The sequence below is a fragment of the Lolium rigidum genome, chromosome 1, assembly GCF_022539505.1.
Source record: "Lolium rigidum isolate FL_2022 chromosome 1, APGP_CSIRO_Lrig_0.1, whole genome shotgun sequence".
Taxonomy (NCBI): Eukaryota; Viridiplantae; Streptophyta; class Magnoliopsida; order Poales; family Poaceae; genus Lolium; species Lolium rigidum.
In genome coordinates this window covers 93,372,120-93,390,231 of record NC_061508.1, presented here as the reverse complement: position 1 = coordinate 93,390,231, position 18,112 = coordinate 93,372,120, and positions in this window count along the sequence as shown.

The window sequence follows — 18,112 nt, the reverse complement described above, 5'->3', positions numbered from 1 at the left end:
TACCTATATGACAAGGTTAACAACTAAGCAAGATATAGCTACGCAATATATAGGAGATATAATAGGATAGAGGTAACTGAGAGTGGAGCACGCAGAGACATGGAGTTGATTCTCGTAGTTCCCTTCCTTTGCAAGAAGGTACGTCTACGTTTGGAGGAGTGTGGTTGCTACGAAAGCCAAACCAACGCCACGAAGGCTTCACTCAGGTCTCCTGTGAGCAACGCCACAAAGGCCTAGCTCACTTCCACTAAGGGATTTCCTCGAGGCGGAAACCGGGCCTCTACAAGGTTCTTGGGGCACACACCCACAACCAAATTGGAGGCTCCCAAATCTATAACAACACAACAATCAACAAGAATACATCAACAACAAACAACTAGGGATCCAAAGAGGAACACTAGCAAGGGGGCCCACAAGCATATGAGGGGGAAATGAGAATCTCTTCGGTGAGGATGTAGATCGGGGTCTTCTACTTCGAATCTCCAAAGATCAAGAGCTTTGGTTGGGTGGAGGAGAAGATCTTGCAAATCTTGTGTTCTTGAGGTGGCTCTAATGGTGGTGAAGCTTGGCAGAATTTTTTTGCAATGATTGAGCAGGTTGGAAGGAGGAAGAAGGGGGTATAAATACCCCCTCTCAAAATCCAGCCGTTGGAGACTTTCGAGGGCCGGATAATCCGGCCTAAGTTGGGGCCGGATAACCCCCCCCCCCCCCCCCAAAAAGTCCAGCCCTGGGAAATTCCGGGCAAAATTCTGGCCAAAAATCCGGCCCATGTCCAGGGGAGTACTGAGCCACTTCTCCAAAAGTCCTTAGCCAATTTTGGGGGCCTGGATATTTTGCAAATATCCGGCCCGGATTATCCGGCCTGCTGAAAGTTTTTCTGCTTTCTTTTGTCTTGTTTTTCCACACAAGACACTCATATACATGTATATATATATATATATATATATATATATATATATATATATATATATATATATATATATTCTCTTCACCACTTCATCAAACATTAGTGTAACATCCCAAATTTCAAATAAATGAAGAAGAAGAATTCCAAGTATCCAAAATTTGGAACCAACAAAAACTTTGAATTGCATATAGTGCTATGCATAGGACTTGTGCATTTTTGTGTGATATGCCATGATGATTGCTTGTATGTTTATATACTAAACCCTAAAACCCTAAATTGATCATGAGAAGATCACAAATCAAATCCAAGAAAAAGAAAATAAATAAAATAGAAAAATCACAAAACCCTCACATATGGTTTATGCCATTTTTGTAATTCTTCAACCTAGACCAATTTGGCTTTCACCATTAGTTGTAATATGCTACTAAACACTTATTACCACTTTTGGAATCAAAGAAACTCAAATCAAATCAAATTTGAACTCAAATTGTGATCACATGCAATATTGGTCAAATCTGCCAATTTCAGTCTGGTCACTACTTTGAGCCCCTGTATTTTGAGATTTTCAAACCAAACAATTCCAATTCTTCGCACCTCATCCAAGTACACATCAAGGTGAACAACTTTGGTAAAGACCACCACTGCAAATTCATCTTGGATCAAAAACTATGCTCAAGCAAAGTTGAGACTTTTTAACAAATTCAACATCACCCCACTTTGAAATTTTTGCATTTCTTTTATTTTTAAAATTCCACCACCACCATTGTGTGTCTCTGGTCATTTGCAACCAAATCAACCAACCCAATTTCAAATTTTGGAATTGCTATGCATGGAGCAAATTTGACAAGAATTTGGAATGCAAATTTAACTCAAATCCAAAACACTATTTCAAATAGTGTTTGGCCAACCCTACCCTCACCACTTGGCTCAAACCTGTCCCCTGGTTCCCTCTCCACCTACACATTGCATAGAAACCCTAAGAGGAGGGCTACACATGGCATAGCCATGGCCATGCCGGCCATGAGCACCATGTCCACCTTCCCCTCTCTCTTTCCTTCCCCAACCCTGGCCACCGTGCCAATTCGTGCCACCACACCCTACTGCATCCACTGGCCCTAGCCCGGCCTGGTCGAGGAGGAGCACGACAGACGCCGGACAGCACGCGCCCAGGACGGGTACGCCATGGCCACACGCCACCTCGATGCTCTACGCTGCCCCTGGACCCCCTCTCTGCACGTTGAGCATCGCCGTGATACCACGACGCCACCAGACACGCCCACGACACCGACCCGCGCCCGCCGCCGCCGGAGACGATGACCAAACCCCGCCTCGGGCGCGCTAGACCTCGCGACATCCCGACCGAATTAGGCACCACTAAGCTAGCTAGCGCCGCCCAGAGGATCGCCTGGATACGCGGAACAGGACGCCGCCCTCGCCTAGCCCGCTAGCTCGCCGGAGAGCCCGCGCCCTTGTCGACTTCGCTGCAGCACCCACGGCCACCTCCGCGCCTATAAAAGGAGGCCTCCCCTCGACAATCTTTGCACACCATCACACTCCCCTCTTCTCCCTCGACCTCCTCAGCCACTCGCCGCTAGACATTGTTCGCCGTAGCTCGCCAAATGCCACACCACTGCCGTGCGCCGCCGCGGAAGCTCGCCGTCGATTGGAGCCACCCCAGGACACGCCGCCGGTACCTGGAGCTTCGCCTTCGTCTACACCCTCGTCGAGCACACTGCCAACCACCGCTGGAGCCACGGTGAGCTCTCCGACCCCCTAGCTCCGCCGCGCCAGTGAGATCTTCTCGCCGGCAATGACGACGACCCAGCACCGTTAGATCCCAATCTAATCCAACGGCTCAACCTCTCCCGTACCCCTTCGCGTTTAAATAGACGCTGACGGGTGGAGCCCACCCGTCAGGCAGCCCACGCGTGCGTGGATGCGTGGTGGGCTGGCCTTGCGCCGTTTAAACCATTTTGGCCCGTTTAGTTTCCCGCCGGCCCATTTCATTCAAATTCGAAATTCCAGTTTAAGTTAAATTTCAATACTGGCCCTGTTTTCAAAATTGAAATAGATTCAAATTGGCCCAACGAAATTTGATGAATTATATACCGTTGGAAAGATAGTAAAAAGATCTACACAACCCCACTGGTCTCATCTTGAGATTCATTGTGGAATTAGTGTGACAAAAAGAACAAGTCAGGAACTTTTGCACATTCAAACAATTATTAAAAATCAACCAAAAATTCTTTTGAGTTGATTTAAACTCTCACAGCTCACATTTCACTTACACTAATTGTTTCTGTAGAAATATGGCAGGGTTACTTTGAGTGATCATGGCCTAAAGTAAATAAAGGACTATATGGCTATTCTAGTCAAATGATATTGTCCAAAACTATTATGTAAATTTTATGAGAGGCTTGCTCTCATTTAAATCTTGTCCCAAGTACTTTCATATGAAGTGTGACCCTGGTCTAATTACTCTCACATGGAATTACTTGGTGATATTAAATCATAAGTGGTATTGTTAAATGGTATGAGGTATTCTACCTCATTTAAATTGTTTTCCCAAATGATGATGATGAATATTTGACTTTGGTCAACATGGATTCATGCATGATGGTTTGAGGAGATTAAATCTTAATAAGATTCAATGAGAGGAAATTATTTCCTCAAGGACTTAAATGAAAACCCTAAAGTAATATTGGTAATGAGAGGAAATTACTTTTCTCTTAATAAGAAAACAAAGCCAACTCACATGCTAGTAAGTGTGGAATGCTAGGATAGTTGTGTGAACCCATTGTGTGTGCTTAGTATAGCTCTTGAACCTTGTTTGGTGATTGTTACTTCGTATCCGTTTTTAGACGCTAGCACCGAAGAGTACCAGGAGGAGGAGGTCTACCATCAAGAGGAGGAAGACCACTTTGACCAGTACACCACTCAAGGCAAGCTAATATTCTTGCAAGTGCAAAGCTCTCATGAGCAAGGCGCCACTCAACTTTACCTTGTGTTTAATGATCCCATCCCAAGCTTTTGCATTGCAAGTTTTTACTTTGTTTCTTTAAAGCTTACTTTTATAGTTAACTTTGGTCTAAGTATAGAGTAGAGTGATACGTCTCCAACGTATCGATAATTTCTTGTGTTCCATGCCACATTATTGATGTTATCTACATGTTTTATGCACACTTTATATCATATTCGTGCATTTTCTGGAACTAACCTATTAACAAGATGCCGAAGTGCCGATTCTGTTGTTCTGCTGTTTTTGGTTTCGAAATCCTAGTAAAGAAATATTCTCGGAATTGGACGAAATAAAAGCCCGGAGGCCTATTTTCTCACGAAGCTTCCGAAGTCCGAAGGAGAGACGAAGAGGGGCCACGGGGTGGCCAAACCCTAGGGCGGCGCGGCCCCACCCCCGGCCGCGCCGGCCCGTGGTTTGGGCCCCCTGTGCCGCCTCTTGACTTGCCCTTCCGCCTACAAATAGCCTCCGTGACGAAACCCCGCAGTGCCGAGAGCCACGATACGGAAAACATTGCGAGACGCCGTCGCCGCCGATCCCATCTCGGGGGATCCTGGAGATCGCCTCCGGCACCCTGCTGGAGAGGGGAATCATCTCCCGGAGGACTCTACACCGCCATGGTCGCCTCCGGAGTGATGAGTGAGTAGTCTACCCCTGGACTATGGGTCCATAGCAGTAGCTAGATGGTTGTCTTCTCCCCATTGTGCTATCATTGTCGGATCTTGTGAGCTGCCTATCATGATCAAGATCATCTATATGTAATTCTATATGTTGCGTTTGTTGGGATCCGATGAATAGAGAATACTTGTTATGTTGATTATCAAAGTTATGCTTATGTGTTGTTTATGATCTTGCATGCTCTCCGTTATTAGTAGATGCTCTGGCCAAGTAGATGCTTTTAACTCCAAGAGGGAGTACTTATGCTCGATAGTGGGTTCATGCCTGCATTGACACCTGGGGGAGTGACAGAAACCCCTAAGGTTGTGTTGTGCTGTTGCCACTAGGGATAAAACATTGATGCTATGTCTAAGGATGTAGTTGTTGATTACATTACGCACCATACTTAATGCAATTGTCTGTTGCTTTGCAACTTAATACTGGGAGGGTTCGGATGATAACTTCGAAGGTGGACTTTTAGGCATAGATGCAGTTGGATGGCGGTCTATGTACTTTGTCGTAATGCCCAATTAAATCTCACTATACTCATCATGATATGTATGTGCATTGTCATGCTCTCTTTATTTGTCAATTGCCCAACCGTAATTTGTTCACCCAACATGCTGTTCGTCTTATGGGAGAGACACCTCTAGTGAGCTCGTGGACCCCGGTCCAATTCTCTTTACTGAAATACAATCTACTGCAATACTTGTTTCCACTGTTTTCTCTGCAAACAATCATCTTCCACACAATACGGTTAATCCTTTGTTACAGCAAGCCGGTGAGATTGACAACCTCACTGTTTCGTTGGGGCAAAGTACTTTGGTTGTGTTGTGCAGGTTCCACGTTGGCGCCGGAATCTCCGGTGTTGCGCCGCACTACATCCCGCCGCCATCAACCTTCAACGTGCTTCTTGGCTCCTCCTGGTTCGATAAACCTTGGTTTCTTTCTGAGGGAAAACTTGCTGCTGTGCGCATCATACCTTCCTCTTGGGGTTGCCCAACGAACGTGTGAAATACACGCCATCAAGCTCTTTTTCACGGCGCCGTTGCCGGGAGATCAAGACACGCCTGCAAGGGAGTCTCCACTTCTCAATCTTTTTACTTTGTTTTTGTCTTGCTTTATTTTATTTACTACTTTGTTTGCTGCATTATATCAAAACACAAAAAATTAGTTGCTAGTTTTACTTTATTTGCTATCTTGTTTGCTATATCAAAAACACAAAAAATTAGTTACTTGTTTTACTTTACTTAATATCATGCATGTTTTTATTTCACTAGTTTGGCATAATGTACAAGAGTGAGCTTCTTATTCTATTTCCTGATTTAAAACATGGATTGTTTGATGCGAAAATTAAAAAACCTATGGAATCTTATTTGCATGCTTGGTAGTAATATTAGTATGAACGCTTTGAACACCATTGTTGATAATGATATAGAAAGTTCTAAGCTTGGGGAAGCTGGTTTTCATGATATTTTTAGTCCCCCAAGCATTGAGGAGAAAATTTTCTTTGATGATACTTTGCCTCCTATTTGTGATGATAATGATAGTAGTCTTTTGGTACCACCTGTTATGAAGGATAAATTTGATTATGATTACAATATGCCTCCTACACTTGATGAAAATAATGATGATAGCTACTTTGTTGAATTTGCTCCCACTACAACTAATAAAATTGATTATGCTTATGGGGAGAGTAATAATTTTATGCATGAGACTCATGATAAGAATGCTTTATGTGATAGTTATATTGTTGAGTTTGCTCATGTTGCTACTGAAAATTATTATGAGAGAGGAAAATATGGGTGTAGAAATTTTCATGTTACTAAAACACCTCCCTATGTGCCGAAATTTTTGAAGCTACACTTGTTTTATCTTCCTATGCTTGTTACTTTGCTCTTCATGAACTTGTTTATTTACAAGATTCCTATGCATAGGAAGCATGTTAGACTTAAATGTGTTTTCAATTTGCCTCTTGATGCTCTCTTTTGCTTCAAATACTATTTTTTGCGAGCGCATCATTAAAACTGCTGAGCCCATCTTAACGGCTATAAAGAAAGAACTTCTTGGGAGATAACCCATGTGTTATTTTTCTACAGTACTTTGTTTTTATTTTGTGTCTTGGAAGTTGTTTACTACTGTAGCAACCTCTCCTTATCTTAGTTTTGAGTTTTGTTGTGCCAAGTTAAGCCGTTGATAGAAAAGTAAGTACTAGATTTGGATTACTGCGCAGTTCCAGATTTCTTTGCTGTCACGAATCTGAGCCCACTGCCCTGCAGGAAGCTCAGAAAATTATGCCAATTTACGTGCATGATCCTCAGATATGTACGCAACTTTCATTCAATTTGAGCATTTTCATTTGAGCAAGTCTGGTGCCATTTTAAAATTCGTCAATACGAACTGTTCTGTTTTGACAGATTCTGCCTTTTATTTTGCATTGCCTCTTTCGCTATGTTGGATGAATTTCTTTGATCCACTAATGTCCAGTAGCATTATGCAATGTCCAGAAGTGTTAAGAATGATTGTGTCACCTCTGAATATGTCAATTTATATTGTGCACTAACCCTCTAATGAGTTGTTTCGAGTTTGGTGTGGAGGAAGTTTTCAAGGATCAAGAGAGGAGTATGATGCAACATGATCAAGGAGAGTGAAAGCTCTAAGCTTGGGGATGCACCCGGTGGTTCACCCCTGCATATATCAAGAAGACTCAAGCGTCTAAGCTTGGGGATGCCCAAGGCATCCCCTTCTTCATCGACAATATTATCAGGTTCCTCCCCTGAAACTATATTTTTATTCCACCACATCTTATGTGCCTTTTCTTGGAGCGTCGTTTTGTTTTTGTTTTTGTTTTGTTTGAATAAAATGGATCCTAGCATTCACTTTATGGGAGAGATACACACTCCGCTGTAGCATATGGACAAATATGTCCTTGGTTTCTACTCATAGTATTCATGGCGAAGTTTCTCCTTCGTTAAATTGTTATATGGTTGGAATTGGAAAATGATACATGTAGTAATTGCTATAAATGTTTTGGGTAATGTGATACTTGGCAATTGTTGTGCTCATGTTTAAGCTCTTGCATCATATGCTTTGCACCCATTAATGAAGAAATACATAGAGCATGCTAAAATTTGGTTTGCATATTTGGTTTCTCTAAGGTCTAGATAATTTCTAGTATTGAGTTTGAACAACAAGGAAGACGGTGTGGAGTCTTATAATGTTTTCAATATGTCTTTTATGTGAGTTTTGCTGCACCGGTTCATCCTTGTGTTTGTTTCAAATAAGCCTTGCTAGCCTAAACCATTGTATCGAGAGGGAATACTTCTCATGCATCCAAAATACTTGAGCCAACCACTATGCCATTTGTGTCCACCATACCTACCTACTACATGGTATTTTCCAGCCATTCCAAAGTAAATTGCTTGAGTGCTACCTTTAAAATTCCATCATTCACCTTTGCAATATATAGCTCATGGGACAAATAGCCTAAAAACTATTGTGGTATTGAATATGTAATTATGCACTTTATCTCTTATTAAGTTGCTTGTTGTGCGATAACCATGTTTACTGGGGAACGCCATCAACAATTCATTGTTGAATTTCATGTGAGTTGCTATGCATGTTCGTCTTGTCTGAAGTAAGGGCGATCTACACTGAGTTGAATGGTTTGAGCATGCATATTGTGAGAGAAGAACATTGGGCCGCTAACTAAAGCCATGTTCCATGGTGGAAGTTTCAGTTTTGGACAAATATCCTCAAATCTCTAATGAGAAAAGAATTAATTGTTGTTGAATGCTTAAGCATTAAAAGAGGAGTCCATTATCTGTTGTCTATGTTGTCCCGGTATGGATGTCTAAGTTGAGAATAATCAAAAGCGAGAAATCCAAATGCGAGCTTTCTCCTTAGACCTTTGTACAGGCGGCATAGAGGTACCCCTTTGTGATACTTGGGTAAAGCATATGTATTGCGGTGATAATCCAGGTAGTCCAAGCTAATTAGGACAAGGTGCGAGCACTATTAGTACACTATGCATGAGGCTTGCAACTTATAAGATATAATTTACATGATGCATATGCTTTATTACTACCGTTGACAAAATTGTTTCATGTTTTCAAAATCAAAGCTCTAGCACAAATATAGCAATCGATGCTTTTCCTCTATGGAGGACCATTCTTTTACTTTCAATGTTGAGTCGGTTCACCTATTTCTCTCCACCTCAAGAAGCAAACACTTGTGTGAAGCTGTGCATTGATTCCTACATATTCGCTTATTGCACTTATTATATTACTCTATGTTGACAATATCCATGAGATATACATGATACAAGTTGAAAGCAACCGCTGAAACTTAATCTTCTTTTGTGTTGCTTCAATACCTTTACTTTGAATTATTGCTTTATGAGTTAACTCTTATGCAAGACTTATTGATGCTTGTCTTGAAGTGCTATTCATGAAAAGTCTTTGCTTTATGATTCACTTGTTTACTCATGTCATACACATTGTTTTGATCGCTGCATTCACTACATATGCTTTACAAATAGTATGATCAAGTTTATGATGGCATGTCACTCCGAAATTATCTTTGTTATCGTTTTACCTGCTCGGGACGAGCGAGAACTAAGCTTGGGGATGCTGATACGTCTCCAACGTATCGATAATTTCTTGTGTTCCATGCCACATTATTGATGTTATCTACATGTTTTATGCACACTTTATATCATATTCGTGCATTTTACTGGAACTAACCTATTAACAAGATGCCGAAGTGCCGATTCTTGTTTTCTCGCTGTTTTTGGTTTCGAAATCCTAGTAAAGAAATATTCTCGGAATTGGACGAAATAAAAGCCCGGAGGCCTATTTTCTCACGAAGCTTCCAGAAGTCCGAAGGAGAGACGAAGAGGGGCCACGGGGTGGCCAAACCCTAGGGCGGCGCGGCCCCACCCCTGGCCGCGCCGGCCTGTGGTTTGGGCCCCCTGTGCCGCCTCTTGACTTGCCCTTCCGCCTACAAATAGCCTCCGTGACGAAACCCCCAGTGCCGAGAGCCACGATACGGAAAACATTACTGAGACGCCGTCGCCGCCGATCCCATCTCGGGGGATCCTGGAGATCGCCTCCGGCACCCTGCCGGAGAGGGAATCATCTCCCGGAGGACTCTACACCGCCATGGTCGCCTCCGGAGTGATGAGTGAGTAGTCTACCCCTGGACTATGGGTCCATAGCAGTAGCTAGATGGTTGTCTTCTCCCCATTGTGCTATCATTGTCGGATCTTGTGAGCTGCCTATCATGATCAAGATCATCTATATGTAATTCTATATGTTGCGTTTGTTGGGATCCGATGAATAGAGAATACTTGTTATGTTGATTATCAAAGTTATGCTTATGTGTTGTTTATGATCTTGCATGCTCTCCGTTATTAGTAGATGCTATGGCCAAGTAGATGCTTTTAACTCCAAGAGGGAGTACTTATGCTCGATAGTGGGTTCATGCCTGCATTGACACCTGGGGAGTGACGAAACCCCTAAGGTTGTGTTGTCTTTGTTGCCACTAGGGATAAAACATTGATGCTATGTCTAAGGATGTAGTTGTTGATTACATTACGCACCATACTTAATGCAATTGTCCGTTGCTTGCAACTTAATGCTGGAGGGGTTCGGATGATAACCTGAAGGTGGACTTTTTAGGCATAGATGCGGTTGGATGGCGGTCTATGTACTTTGTCGTAATGCCCAATTAAATCTCACTATACTCATCATGATATGTATGTGCATTGTCATGCTCTCTTTATTTGTCAATTGCCCAAGCTGTAATTTGTTCACCCAACATGCTTGTTCGTCTTATGGGAGAGACACCTCTAGTGAGCTGTGGACCCTGGTCCAATTCTCTTTACTTGAAATACAATCTACTGCAATACTTGTTTCTCATTGTTTTCTCGCAAACAATCATCTTCCACACAATACGGTTAATCCTTTGTTACAGCAAGCCGGTGAGATTGACAACCTCACTTTGTTTCGTTGGGGCAAAGTACTTTGGTTGTGTTGTGCAGGTTCCACGTTGGCGTCGGAATCTCGGTGTTGCGCCGCACTACATCCCGCCGCCATCAACCTTCAACGTGCTTCTTGGCTCCTCCTGGTTCGATAAACCTTGGTTTCTTTCTGAGGGAAAACTTGCTGCTGTGCGCATCATACCTTCCTCTTGGGGTTGCCCAACGAACGTGTGAAATACACGCCATCATAGAGCAAGAGTATCAAATTTAGCCTAAGAAGCTTATGAGTTAAGTAGCACCCCTCATGACTAGTTGCTAGTGCTAACAAATAAAATTGGCTACTCTAGATGGGAACTCGTGAGTTTGAACTGAATTTGAAAACCTTGGAATGATGAAGTCATTCTATTGAAAGATTTTTGAAGGTGAATATGACTTGTGAATGACATAGTGATTTTTGATAAAAGCTGATGTTGGTTTGAATGTGATACCTTTCCAATATTTGAGTACCCCCACAATACCTGATTATGGGTAGGGCTTAACTGGAAGTTTATGTATCTTAGTATGGGTTCCCTCTGAACAAGCATCATAGGGGTTATGTCGAGTCTGCCTCCGTTAAAAGTGATATGATGTGAAATGAGGTGAATTGTCCGGCCCAAGCCCTCGTGCGGTTCCCGAGTCGACGGTTTGTCTTCACTGGGAGGCCAAGCTCATGGGGAGAGGTACCTATACTAGGGTATGTAAGTGAAAGGTTATGGTTGATGATCTGCGTACTGAGTTACGATGATTCACGGTTATCCCTGACAGATGAAATCAAATGTTGTGGCACAAGTGTGCAAACTCTGCAGAGTGTAAATCTATTCGAATAGCCGTGTCCACGGTTACGGACGGTTGGAAAGGCCATACTGTACCAGTTGTCAGTTATTTTTCTTGAAAGGAGTTGATGAACTGAATGGTGACTTGACTTGAATCACAACTGAGTTGTGGGAATGACACTAATGTTCCCACTTGAGTTAGTTAGCATATGAACGAGTCTTTTATCAAACACTTGTGAACTAAAACTGGCTTTATGCAAAATAAACTAGAGCTTAGCACCCCCTTACTAGAATTGATAGCACTTACACTAGTATTAGTTTGCGAGTACTTAAAGTACTCACGGCTGTGTCCCTGGCTATTCAAATGGCCAGACTATGAAGAGGAGCAGAACTACCAAGGTGACGACCAGCAGGACGCCTACGACAACTAGGAATCTTCTGACGTCAAGTGTTGTCCTGTGGACTAGATAGTCCCCTTTTATTACGCTTCCGCTATGAACTGTGTTCGTTGATCATTAGATCAACTATTTGTGTAATATGGATCATGTGATCTGAATTTGTAAGACAAGTATGGTTTGTAATGAACGATGACTTATGATATTCGACTGTTATGTCTCGCAACAACAATATTCCTGGGACTGCGATGTATGACATAATAGGCATCTGGACTTAAAAATCCGGTTGTTGACAAGTTGGTATCAGAGCCATTGTTTGACCTTAGAAGACCCTAGTTAGAATGGACGTTCAGAAAAACTTAGTTTTGAAACCAAATGAAGGGAATATTTATGAAAAACTATTCACACTCTGGTCTTTGAGATCTTTTGAAATGAATCATGCTCTTCCTTATGAATCTACATAAAATTTTGACACACTTGTTCACTTCTCTAACTTACTCATCCAATTCACTTTCAGATGGAGCCCAATGAACCTATCAACACCAAGTTTTACCAGCTTGGGAATGGCGGGAGTCTGATCTTCGAGCATGACCTCAATGCCGTGTCGGACTTTCTTGGACGCCCTCACCCCGAGTTCCACGGAATCGAGGTGAACGACCAGCCCGGAGGGGAGCTCCAGTGGATCATCACCGCTGACTTGAGGGGCAAGATGGAGCCTCCTACTTCTGAGAGGATCCTCTTCTCCTTCAGGGAGAGCAACTGGCTGGACGGACTCGCACGTGCTCTTCAGGAAGCACTTGCCCGTCTGTGCGGGCAGAACGTGGTAGCACTCTTAGTGTCTCGCTATGCTCACCTCGTGAGGCATGATGTCGCAGGAGTACCCATGGAGCTGCAGCCCCACCCCGAGTTGAGGCACCAAGCTGAGCATCTGGACTTCATGCTGTACCAGACTCAGCAGAAGCTGGACAACTCCCGCGCCTACGCCAACCAGACTCACCTTGCACTGGCTCATCATGCCGATGCAATCAAGATGCTTGCCAAGGACCGCAAGTCACTCCGCCTGCAGCGTGACAAGAAAGACACTAACATCACGCGCCTTCGCGCCAAGATAGCATCCTTAGAGGCCACTGTCAAGGCCCAAGAGGACCAGCTGAGAGAGATGGAAGATGAAGGTGAAGACATTCAGGGAGGAGGAGCCTTCCTGAGTGATGACAATGACTTCGAGGAGGACGAGAACACTGATATCGAGGACTACGAGTTCCTGGAGGCCGGAGCCGATGACTTCGTCCCGATCGATGTGGATGATGAGGAGTAGTTGCACTAGATCACTTATGTAGGTGTGAGTTGTATCCCGTCCCTTGTATCGTAGCTTGAGAAAAATGGTTCTTAAAACCATGGGTGTGTTAGCTTGTAACATGTGATGTTTGAATGAATGAATGTGTGTTTGTCTACATCAAAAGACTTCAAGTTTTTTTTGAACTTACCCAAATTAAGCCTTAGAAAATTCCCTCTTATCTCATGTTCTATCTCAATGTTCAGATGGCCCCTCCAACCCGTGGTGCAAATCAAGACGCCATGATGCAACTGCTGCAGACCCTGATGGCAGATCGAGAGAATGAGAGAGCTGAAAGACTAGCCAACATAGCTGCACTGCAACAGATCGCTAACAACAACCATGGCCATGGAAACCATGATCACCCCGGATCAAAGCTCAAGAACTTTCAGAACACCAACCCTCCGGTGTTTAGCAAGACCGAAGAGCCACTCGATGCCGATGATTGGCTCCAGACTATGGAGAACAACATAGAAGTAGCGGGAGTCGAAGCCGTAGAGAAGGTCTTGTTTGCCACTCACTACCTTGCAGGACCAGCCCGAGCCTGGTGGACCAGCACCCGTGCCATGAACGCAGGACAAGTCATGACTTGGGCAGATTTCAAGCTCAAGTTCAGCAAGTATCACGTGCCCCCGGGTTTAATCAAGAAGATGAGGGACGAGTTCCGAGAACTCAAGCAAGGACGGATGACGGTGGTAGAATACCGCGACAGGTTCCTTACACTGTCAAGGTACGCCCCCGACGAGACCGACACCATCGAGAAGAGGCAGGAGAGATTCCTGAACTGACTGCATGATGAGATGCAGACTGTGCTCGTCAACATCCCCTTCGCCGACCTTGAAGCCTTAGTGGACTCCGCCATCCAGATGGAGGGCAAGCTCAACCAAGCCAACGAGAACCGCAAACGCCGCATGATGCACCAGAGTGGGCCCAGCAATGCCCCGAAGTATCGCCCCAGCTCAAGCGGAGGTTTTGCCCCAAGAAACAACAAGCCCCCGATGCAGACTTCACGCCCCGGTTTTCAGAACCGGAGTGGAGGAAACCCCAGGCCAGGAGGCCACCACAACAACAGCAACTACAACAACAACAACAACAACAACAACTTCAACCGCGCTCCGCCCAGAGCCCCCAACAACACCAACAACACCAAAACTGCTTCGAGGACTGGGAGCAACACCATCCCCGTCGCACCCAAGGATAAGTCCACCATCACTTGCTATGAGTGTGGAGTGGTGGGACACTACTCCAACGAGTGCCCCAAGAGGTTAGCCAAGACTGCCACCAACACAGTTGCACCTGCTCAGCAGCAACGCCGTGTCTCTGATGGCGTGCAAGACACACGTCCGTTGGGAACCCCAAGAGGAATGTGTGATGCGTACAGCAGGAAGTTTTCCCTCAGTAAGAAACCAAGGTTATCGAACCAGTAGGAGTCAAGGAACACGTGAAGGTCGTTGGTGGCGGAGTGTAGTGCGGCGCAACACCAGAGATTCCGGCGCCAACGTGGAACCTGCACAACACAATCAAAGTACTTTGCCCCAACGTAACAGTGAGGTTGTCAATCTCACCGGCTTGCTGTAAACAAAGGATTAAATGTATAGTGTGGAACATGATGTTTCTTTGCGAAGAACAGTAAAGAACAGAGTTTGGAGTAGATTGTATTTCTGATGTAAAGAATGGACCGGGGTCCACAGTTCACTAGTGGTGTCTCTCCCATAAGATAAATGGCATGTTGGGTGAACAAATTACAGTTGGGCAATTGACAAATAGAGAGGGCATAACAATGCACATACATATCACGATGACTACTATGAGATTTAATCAGGGCATTACGACAAAGTACATAGACCGCTATCCAACATGCATCTATGCCTAAAAAGTCCACCTTCAGGTTATCATCCGAACCCCTTCGAGTATTAAGTTGCAAACAACAGACAATTGCATTAAGTATGGTGCGTAATGTAATCAACACAAATATCCTTAGACAAAGCATTGATGTTTTATCCCTAGTGGCAACAGCACATCCACAACCTTAGAACTTTCTGTCACTGTCCCAGATTCAATGGAGACATGAACCCACTATCGAGCATAAATACTCCCTCTTGGAGTCACAAGTATCAACTTGGCCAGAGCCTCTACTAGCAACGGAGAGCATGCAAGAACATAAACAACATATATGATAGATTGATAATCAACTTGACATAGTATTTCATATTCATCGGATCCCAACAAACACAACATGTAGCATTACAAATAGATGATCTTGATCATGATAGGCAGCTCACAAGATCTAACATGATAGCACAATGAGGAGAAGACAACCATCTAGCTACTGCTATGGACCCATAGTCCAGGGGTGAACTACTCACACATCAATCCGGAGGAGATCATGGTGATGAAGAGTCCTCCGGGAGATGATTCCCCTCTCCGGCAGGGTGCCGGAGGTGATCTCCTGAATCCCCTGAGATGGGATTGGCGGCGGCGGCGTCTCTGGAAGGTTTTCCGTATCGTGGCTCTCGGTACTGGGGTTTTCGCAACGAAGGCTTTAAGTAGGCGGAAGGGCAGCGTCGGTGGAGGCACGAGGGCCCCACACCATAGGGCGGCGCGGGCCCACCCTTGGCTGTGCGGCCCTGTGGTCTGGGCGCCTCGTCGCCCCACTTCGTATCCCCTCCGGTCTTCTGGAAGCTTCGTGGAAAAATAAGACCCTGGGCGTTGATTTCGTCCAATTCCGAGAATATTTCCTTTGTAGGATTTCCGAAACCAAAAACAGCAGAAAACGACAATCGGCTCTTCGGCATCTCGTCAATAGGTTAGTGCTGGAAAATGCATAATAATGACATAAAGTGTGTATAAAACATGTGAGTATCATCATAAAAGTAGCATGGAACATAAGAAATTATAGATACGTTTGGGACGTATCAAGCATCCCCAAGCTTAGTTCCTACTCGCCCTCGAGTAGGTAAACGATAACAAAGATAATTTACGAAGTGACATGCTATCTTAATCTTGATCAATACTATTGTAAAGCATATGAGATGAATGCAGCGATTCGAAGCAATGGTAAAGACAATGAATAAACAACTGAATCATATAGCAAAGACTTTTCATGAATAATACTTTCAAGACAAGCATCAATAAGACTTGCATAAGAGTTAACTCATAAAGCAATAAATTCTTAGTAGAAAGCTTTGATGCAACACAAAGGAAGATATAAGTTTCAGAAGTTGCTTTCAACTTCAACATGTATATCTCATGGATAATTGTCAACACGAAGTAATATAACAAGTGCAATAGGTAAACATGTAAGAATCAATGCACACAGTTGACACAAGTGTTTGCTTCTAAGATAGAAGAAGATAGGTAAACTGACTCAACATAAAGTAAAAGAATGGCCCTTCGCAGAGGGAAGCATGGATTACTATTTTTGTGCTAGAGCTTTTCATTTTGAAAACATAGAAACAATTTTGTCAACGGTAGTAATAAATAATATGTGTTATGTATAAGACATCCTATAAGTTGCAAGTCTCATGCATATATTACCAATAGTGCTCGCACCTTGTCCTAATTAGCTTGGATTTACATGGATTATCATTGCATAACATATGTTTCAACCAAGTGTCACAAAGGGGTACCTCTATGCCGCTCGTACAAAGGTCTAAGGAGAAAGATCGCATTTGATTTCTCGTTTTTGATTATTCTCAACTTAGACATCCATACCGGGACAACATAGACAACAGATAATGGACTCCTCTTTAATGCATAAGCATTCAACAACTGATAATATTCTAATAGGAGATTGAGGATTAATTGTCCAAACTGAAACTTCCACCATGATTCATGGCTTTAGTTAGCGGCCCAATGTTCTTCTCTAACAATATGCATACCCAAACCATTTGATCATGATAAATCACCCTTACTTCAGACAAGACAAACATGCATATCAACTCACATGATATTCAACAAAGGTGTAATAGTTGGTGGCGTCCCCAGAAGCATGGTTACCGCTCAACAAGCAACTTATAAGAAATAAGATACATAGCTACATATTCTTCACCACAATAGTTTTTAAGGCTATTTTCCCATGAGCTATATATTGCATAGACAAAGAATAGAATTTTAAAGGTAGCACTCAAGTAATTTACTTTGGAATGGCGAGAGAAATACCATGTAGTAGGTAGGTATGGTGGACACAAATGGCATAGTTTTTGGCTCAAGGATTTGGATGCACGAGAAGAATTCCTCTCAATACAAGGCTAGGCTAGCAAGGTTGTTTGAAGCAAACTCAAGTATAAAACGGTACAGCAAAACTTACATAAGAACATATTGCAAGCATTATAAGACTCTACGCTGTCTCCTTGTTGTTCAAACACCTTAACCAGAAAATATCTAGACTCAATATGATGCAAGAGCTTAAACATGATCTATATGAGCACAACAATTGCCAAGTATCAAATTATTCAAGACATTATACCAATTACCACATGAAGCATTTTCTGTTTCCAACCATATAACAATGAACGAAGCAGTTTCAACCTTCGCCATGAACATTAAAAGTAAAGCTAAGAACACATGTGTTCATATGAAACAGCGGAGCGTGTCTCTCTCCCAAAAAAGGAATGCTAGGATCCGATTTTATTCAAACAAAAACAAAAACAAACAGACGCTCCAAGTAAAGCACATAAGATGTGACAGAATAAAAATATAGTTTCACTAGAGGTGACCTGATAAGTTGTCGATGAAGAAGGGATGCCTTGGGCATCCCCAAGCTTCGATGAAGAGGTGACCTGATAAGTTGTCCAAGTCTTCGAATAAGACCCCAACACTAAAACCTCCCATATGTGGGAAACCTACTCAAGGAGGGAGTCCTACCCAAGGTGGGACTCCCACCTTTCCTTGAGGTGGGTTGGCCGGCCACCCTAGAGGAGTCCACCTTGGACTCCTCCCCTTAGGGTTGGCTGGCCATGCAAGGTGGAGTCCCTCCGGGACTCTACTTTCCATGGTGATTTCTTCCG